Here is a 7,708-nt window from a genome sequence, read left to right on the forward strand (position 1 = left end):
AAAACATCCGAAGTTCATAAAAGGTAAACAATTTAATTTGATTGCTTCTCTGATTTGTGACAAGGTTGCCTGCTACTAGCAAGGCATAATGTTATGCTAGGCTATCGATGAACTTACACAAATGCTTGTCTAGCTTTGGCTGTAAAGCACATTTTGAAAATCTGAGATGACAGGGTGATTAACAAAAGGCTAAGCTGTGTCTCAATATATTTCATTTGTGATTTTCATGAAAAGGAATATTTTCTAGGGATATTTATGTCCGTTGCATTATGCTAATTAGTGTCAGGCGATGATTACGCTCCCGCATGCAGGATGGGGAGTCAGTAGAGGGGGGAACCTATGTCCCTGCCAAAATTATCCCCTTGGGTGCTGCCATAGAGTTACATTAGAAGTGCCCATCAAGAAGGCTCAAGGTCATTGGCCACAGATAAAATGACGTCAAATCATGTTATATCTACAGTAGCTACAGTAGACTGATCATCTCAACATCTTAGCTAGCAGTCATCATCATGAATCAAGTCGACAATCTACTTGCAAATTTCTTTTAATCCTTTTCATATGAAGAGAAATAATGAAGAGAAATTATAGATAAAATGTATTGGTGCTCATCGGCCATTGGACATAAACATTACACAACAAGAAGGAAATTGCAAATTCAACAATGAGTGATTTGGAATGAATCAGTGGCTAACTGCAAGCATTGCAAAGCAATCACTAGTCTGCTATTCAGTAGAGTGGGTGTGTGGTCCCAATTCTGGGTTTAAGGGTCTCTTTTCCAAGCTTAAAATGATTAACATTCAACATTGGCCATGCTGTCAATCCAGCATGATTTCTGCCACGCTCAAAACAACTGTTAACTCGGAACTGGGATATCTGACTTCCGTGAGTTTAAAACCTCTTTGGGCTAGGGGGCAGTATTTTGCCGTCTGGATGAAAAGCTTGTCCAAAGTAAACTGCCTGTTACTCAGGCCCAGAAGCTAGGATATGCATATGGTTGGTAGATGTGGATAGAAAACACTCTAAGGTTTCTAAAACCGTTAAAATAATGTCTGTGAGTATAACATAACTGATATGGCAGGCGAAAACCCAGGGACAAACCATCCAGAATCTTTTTTTCAGCCTACCACTGTTTCCAATGGCTGTCATGTTTAATATAAAGGGAAAACCTCCCAGATTACAGTTCCTAGGGCTTCCACTAGATGTCAACAGTCTTTAGAAAGAGTTTCAGTCTTGTTTTTGGAAAAATTATCTAGAATTTGTAGTTTTTCTAAGTGCTTCCCATTTTGGCTGAAGTGTTTTCATGTGCGTGGATGATAACATGTTCTTTGTTGTTTATCTCCGGTAAAGACAATATCTATTCTCCGTCTTAAATTGTATTGTTTATTTATGTCTTAGTGTACCTGAGGTTTGATTATAAACGTTGTTTGACTTGTTTGAAGAAGTTTATTGGTAACGTTTGGGATTCATTTTGTATGCATTTTGAAGTTGGGAAACCGGTGGATTATTGAATGAAGCGCGCCAGCTAAACTGAGTTTTTGGGGAAATAAAGACTTTATCGAACAAAAGGACCATTTGTGATGTAGCTGGGCCCTTTTGGAGTGCCAACAGAAGAAGATCTTCAGCCAAATCAGCTATTTTTTTTTAAAGGCAGTAAATGAGTTTGAATTAACTGTTTCGCTGCCAGACAAGGCTCTGCTGAGAGCCAGTGGTAAGGTGTTGGGACTGCTGTTTGGACTCGTCGGGACAGCTTTATGTAGGCCCTAACAGTTTGTGGGCACCGTTTGTTACCGTTATAGTGTAATTAATGTATTGTTTATTGTTGTGTTGTGTAGTGGCTTTGCTGGCATTCTAAAATTGCCATGCATAGGTGTTAGGGAACAAAGGGTTGAGGGACCATAGGGCTGAGAGACCATAGGGCTGAGGGACCACAGGGCTGAGGGAACATAGGTCTGAGAGAGAATAGGGCTGAGGAAACATAGGGCTCAGGGAACATAGGGTGGACCCTCTTCCAACACACATTACTAAATTGTTATTCACATTGTGTATGCCCAAACAATGAATTACATTAGTAGATTAGTAGATGCCATTTATCTTCAGTATTCCCCTGGTGTCCTACTCTCTTCATCTATCAGTTACTCTTCTTCAGTCCTTCATGTCCACCAAAGTAGTTCTATTAGCAAAGGAATAAAACCACACATGGGAAGTTAAGTCAAATTTGTTATATATCGATACTACCGTCATGTTAGATACTGTCCACTTACCGAAGAGATGGTCTTTTTACGGAATCCTCTAAAACAAGTAAAAAATGCTTTTCAGTTTCACATATATCAGGGTATATCAGGGTATGCTATTATGCAGTAGTGCTTATGCATTTACCTGAAACTTCATTATCAAGCATATGCTTTTTAATCATGTAGAGCTTGCTGCCAATAAAACAGATAGCAAAGAAGAGCCCGATCCCTGCCCCAATCCAAGCATATGTGGCATCTGAGAAAAACCAACACACAATGTTGAGAATGTAATATGCAGACTAAGTCATCAACAGCATGTTGTAACAGCATGTTGTGAAAGCAGCTGCACACAGTTGCTTGGATTGCTCAAGAGGACAGTTTACACGTGAGAGCTGCCGAATGCAATGTGTCGACTTTTTCTTCAGTCTGATTAAAGAAAGGTCCAGTTAGGTCCTCAGTCCCTGTATGAACTTGTGTTGATCTGAAATGCTTCGAGTGCATCAGTGGTTCTCAATTGGAATCGGAAGGCCTTGGATTGTAATAGGGGATTGGCTTGTTTGGCATGTCAGTGTTTGAGCTGCATAGGTCACTTACTAAATAGGCCACTCAACTAAAAGTCTACTGACAGAAAAAGGACTCATTATAGTATAGATATGAATTTTGAGGAAACTTTCTTTCTTACCTGGTTCTTCATTGCTTTCCAGTTCATTTCCTCTCACATTTGTCAACATAAACTCTGAAACACAGGGATAAACTTTGTTATAGAACAAGCTAATGCACTTCTCTAATATCTGTCTCAGACAGTCACGCGTCCACAACTTGTTGTAAGGATGAAACTGATAGCTGAAAACAGGATGTTCATGTAGATAAGACAGATGAGGACAGTGATATTTAATCCAATGTGAAACAGAGCAGAACAACACTTTCACAGATTGAACTTGATGATGTCTTTAGTCCATAATAGTAGAAGTAGTAGTAGCACCAGCAGCAGCAGCAGCAGCAGCAGCAGTGCAGTAGTAATAGTAGTAGTAGCAGTAGTGGTAATAATAGTAGTAGTGTAGTAGCAGCTGAGTAGTAGTAGTAGTAGCCCAATATTAGCAGTTGCCTAGTAGTAGTAGTAGTAGTAGCAGTAGTAGCCTAGTATCAGTAGTAGCCTAGTAGCAGTATTATTAGTAGAGCAGAAAAACACAGATTGAACTTGATGTCTTTAGTCCATAGTAGTAGTGTAGTAGTAGCAGTAGTAGTAGCAGCAGCAGTAGTTGTAGAATGTAGCAGTAGTAGTAGTACTACTACTGGTATTAGTATTATTATTAGTAGTAGCTTGTATCATGTTTGTACCATGTTTTGTGTTGCTACCATGTTGTGTTGCTACCATGTTGTTGTTATGTTGTGTTGCTACCATGCTGGGTTGTCATGTGTTGCTGCCTTGCAGTGTTGTTGTCACAGGTCTCTCTTTATGTAGTGTTGTCTCTCTTGTTGTGATGTGTGTTTTGTCCTATATTTATATTGTATTTAAAAAATGTATTTTTTTTATCCCAGGCCCCCATCCCCGCAGCAGGCCTTTTGCCTTTTGGTAGGCCGTCATTGTAAATAAGAATTTGTTCTTATCTGACTTGCCTAGTTCAATAAAGATTAAATAAAAAATGTTGAAAAAATATATATATAAAAAAAGTAGTAGTAGCCTAGTAGTAGCCAAGTAGTAGTAGTAGCCCATTTGTAGTAGTAGCCTAGTAGCAGCAGTTGTAGTTGTAGTAGTAGTAGCCAAGTAGCAGTAATATTAGTAGTAGCAGTAGTATTTTAGTAGTAGCGTAGTAGTAGTAGTAGTAGAAGTAGTAGTAGTTCTTATTAAAAGTTAAACAGTTACAGTTGAAGTCATACGTTTACATACACCTTAGCCAAATAACTTCAAACTCAGTTTTTCACAATTCTTGACATTTAATCCTAGTAAAAATTCCCTGTTTTAGGTCAGTTAGGATCACCACTTTATTTTAAGAATGTGAAATGTCAGAATAATAGAAGAAAGAAGGATGTATTTCAGATTTGATTTCTTTCATCACATTCCCAGTGGGACAGAAGTTTACATACTGTACACTCAATTAGTATTTGGCAGCATTGCCTTTAAATTGTTTAACTTGGGTCAAACATTTCAGGTACCCTTCCACAAGCTTCCGACAATAAGTTGGGTGAATTTTGGCCCATTCCTCCTGACAGAGCTGGTGTAACTGAGTCAGGTTTGTAGGCCTCCTTGCTCGCACACGCTTTTTCAGTTCTGCCCACAAATTTTCTATGGGATTGAGGTCAGGTCTTTGTGATGGCCACTCCAATACCTTGACTTTGTTGTCCTTAAGACATTTTGCCTCAACTTTGGAAGTATGCTTGCGGTCATTGTCCATTTGGAAGACCCACAAGCTTTAACTTCCCGACTGATGTATTGAGATGTTGCTTCACTATATCCACATAATTGTCCGACCTCATGATGCCATCTATTTTGTGAAGTGCACCAGTCCCTCCTGCAGTAAAGCACCCCTACAACATGATGCTGCCACCCCCGTGCTTCACGGTGGGGATGGTGTTCTTCGGCTTGCAAGCTTCCCCCTTTTTCCTCCATACACAATGATGGTCATTATGGCCAAAGAGTTCTATTTTTGTTTCATCAGACCAGAGGACATTTCTCCAAAAAGTATCATTTTTGTCCTCCATGTGCAGTTGCAAAACATAGTCTAGCTTTATTATGGCGGTTTTGGAGCAGTGGCTTCTTCCTTGCTGAGTGGCCTTTCAGGTTATGTCGATATAGGACTCATTTTACTATGGATATAGAAACTTTTGTACCTGTTTCCTCGAGCATCTTCACAAGGTCCTTTGCTGTTGTTCTGAGATTGATTTGCACTTTTCGCACCAAAGTATGTTTATCTGTAGGAGACAGAACGTGTCTCCTTCCTGAGCGGTATGACGGCTGTGTGGTCCCATGGTGTTTATACTTGGGTACTATTGTTTGAACAGATGAACGTGGTACCTTCAGGCGTTTGGAAATTGCTCCCAAGGATGAACCAGACTTGTGGAGGTCTACAATTTCTGAGGTCTTGGCTGATTTCTTTTGATTTTCCCATGATGTCAAGCAGAGGCACTGAGTTTGAAGGTAGGCCTTGAAATAATTCCAAAGGTACACCTCCAATTGACTCAAATGATGTAAATTAGCCTATCAGAAGCATCTAAAGCCATGACATCATTTTCTGGAATTTTCCAAGAAGTTTAAAGGGACAGTCAACTTAGTGTACGTAAACTTCTGACCCACTGGAATTGTGATACAGTGAATTATAAGTGAAACAACCTGTCTGTAAACAATTGTTGGAAAAATGAGTTGTGTCATGCACAAAGTAGATGTCCTAACCGACTTGCCAAAACTATAGTTTGTTCACAAGACATTTGTGGAGTGGTTGAAAAACGAGTTTTAATGACTCCAACCTAAGTGTATGTTAACTTCCTACTTCAACTGTATATTTCAATGGACAGTGCATTTGCTATTCAAGGTCATAGCCTTTCCATACAAGAGCATTATGGTAACAAAACTAAATATATCTAATGAACTTCTTCAAGGTGTTACTAAAACACACATAAACAGAGCTCACATATCTATTTTGGAGCCAGTCTTGTTGAGGCCCGACTCTGTTGACAGTGTGTGATTGCCAGAAAGATTGAACAATAATGTTGCAACATGGGTCACATGACGCTAGCACACCACCCAACACCAGACCCCCAATAATTTCACTGTCAAACCAACAGCACTGGAGACTTGGTAGTTGACACTGTACACAGCCGACCCTCCCTAGTCACATTCCATTGGCAGCCATGAGGAGACCATGGTTTGATCCTTTGTAGCTCAAGTTTGTAAAGCATGCGCTTGTAATGCCAGGGTTTTAGGTTTGAATTCCGGGACCACCCATACATAAAATGGATGCACACAAGTCGCTTTGGATAAAATCGTCTGCTAAATGGCATATGCATATATTATATTACTTCTGACGTAAAATGTTCGAGAAGAGTGGTGATTCTTAACTCGCTCTCTGCTCAACAGACATGTAAACGCAAACAGAGCATCTGCAGCAAATCGATGAGTATAACAACTAGCCCTCTCCAAGCTTGATCATTTAGACAAATTTACTAGTGAAATATGCAAGACGATCATATTACGAAGTTATTCACAATCAATCAATTCTGCAAATCCAGTTATTGAATCGGAATTCAATTTTAGAAGACAAGTTTTTCCGTGACTGGAGATATACACATACAGTATTTAAATATACAGGAGTCACTCACCAATTGTAAAGATAATTGTTTTGATGGACAAACATAGACCATTGTGAAGCGTCTTCATCTCTTTAGACTTTCTGTACCATTTATTTTGTTCATTCGCTCTGATAGCTGCTTGGAAGGCGCTGTCTCACTGAAAAATAAACATTTCCTGTATGAGTATAGAACGTGGTTGATGATGAATTGAGATAATATTCCCGGAGCTCACATTTACAGAAGTATTCAGACCCTTTTTGACCTGCTGTATACATTTTGGAGAGGAGCAGACATGTACAATGACAAGGGTAGCTTTGTGCACCCAGCTGCCTAGGATGCCTTGGCACGGGCCCAGAGCACCCCTCACCGCACCTGCCAGACCCTTTACTCAGTACTTTGTTGAAGCACCTTTGGCAGCAATTACAGCATAGAGTCTTCTTCGTATGAAACTACAGGCTTGGCACACCTGTATTTGGGGAGTTTCTGCTATTCTTCTCTGCAGATCCTTTCAAGTTCTGTCAGTTCTGTCAGTTCTGTCAGGTTGCACAGCTATTTTCAGGTCTCTCCAGAAATGTTAAATCGGGTTCAAGTCCGGGCTCTGGTTGGGCCACTCAAGGACATTTAGAGACTTGTCCCAAAGCCACTTGTCTTGGCTGTGTGCTTAGGGTCGTTGTCCTGTTGGAAGGTGAACCTTCACCCCAGTCTGAGGTCCTGAGCGCTCTGGAGCAGGTTTTCATCAAGGAACTCTCTGTATTTTGCTCCGTTCATCTTTGCCTCGATCCTGACTTGTCTCCCTGTCCCTGCCGCTGAAAATGATACCCACAGCATGATGCTGCCACCACCATACTTCACCGTAGGGATGGTCCCAGGTTTCCTCCAGATGTGACGCTTGGCATTCAGGCCAAAGAGTTCAATCCAAGTTTCATCAGACCAGATAATCTTGTTTCTCATGGTCTGAGAGTCCTTAAGGTGCCCTTTGGCAAACTCCAAGCGGGCTGTCTTGTGCCCTTTACAGAGGAGTGGCTTCCATCTGGCCAATCTACCATAAAGGCCTGATTGGTGGAGTGCTGCAGAACTCTACAGCTCAGAGTGACCATTGGGATCTTGGTCACCTCCCTGACCAAGGCCCTTCTCCCTCGATTGCTCAGTTTGGCCAGGCGGCCAGCTCTAGGAAGAATCTAGGTGGTTCCAAA

General features: G+C 40.8%; 1 long non-coding RNA gene across 1 annotated transcript; it reads right to left on the reverse strand.

Annotated features, from left to right (window-relative positions):
* Window positions 1–528: 528 nt before the first annotated feature.
* LOC149976558 (uncharacterized) lies at window positions 529–6,813 on the reverse strand. Its single transcript, XR_016487148.1, has 5 exons — window positions 6,546–6,813; window positions 2,914–2,967; window positions 2,377–2,487; window positions 2,262–2,289; window positions 529–2,170 (listed from the first exon to the last, which is right to left on the reverse strand). It is a non-coding gene; the product is annotated as an uncharacterized LOC149976558 (long non-coding RNA).
* Between the last annotated feature and the right edge of the window lie 895 nt (window positions 6,814–7,708).

This window comes from Oncorhynchus mykiss, chromosome 16, assembly GCF_057628025.1.
Source record: "Oncorhynchus mykiss isolate SJ-2025 chromosome 16, ASM5762802v1, whole genome shotgun sequence".
NCBI classification, from domain to species: domain Eukaryota; kingdom Metazoa; phylum Chordata; class Actinopteri; order Salmoniformes; family Salmonidae; genus Oncorhynchus; species Oncorhynchus mykiss.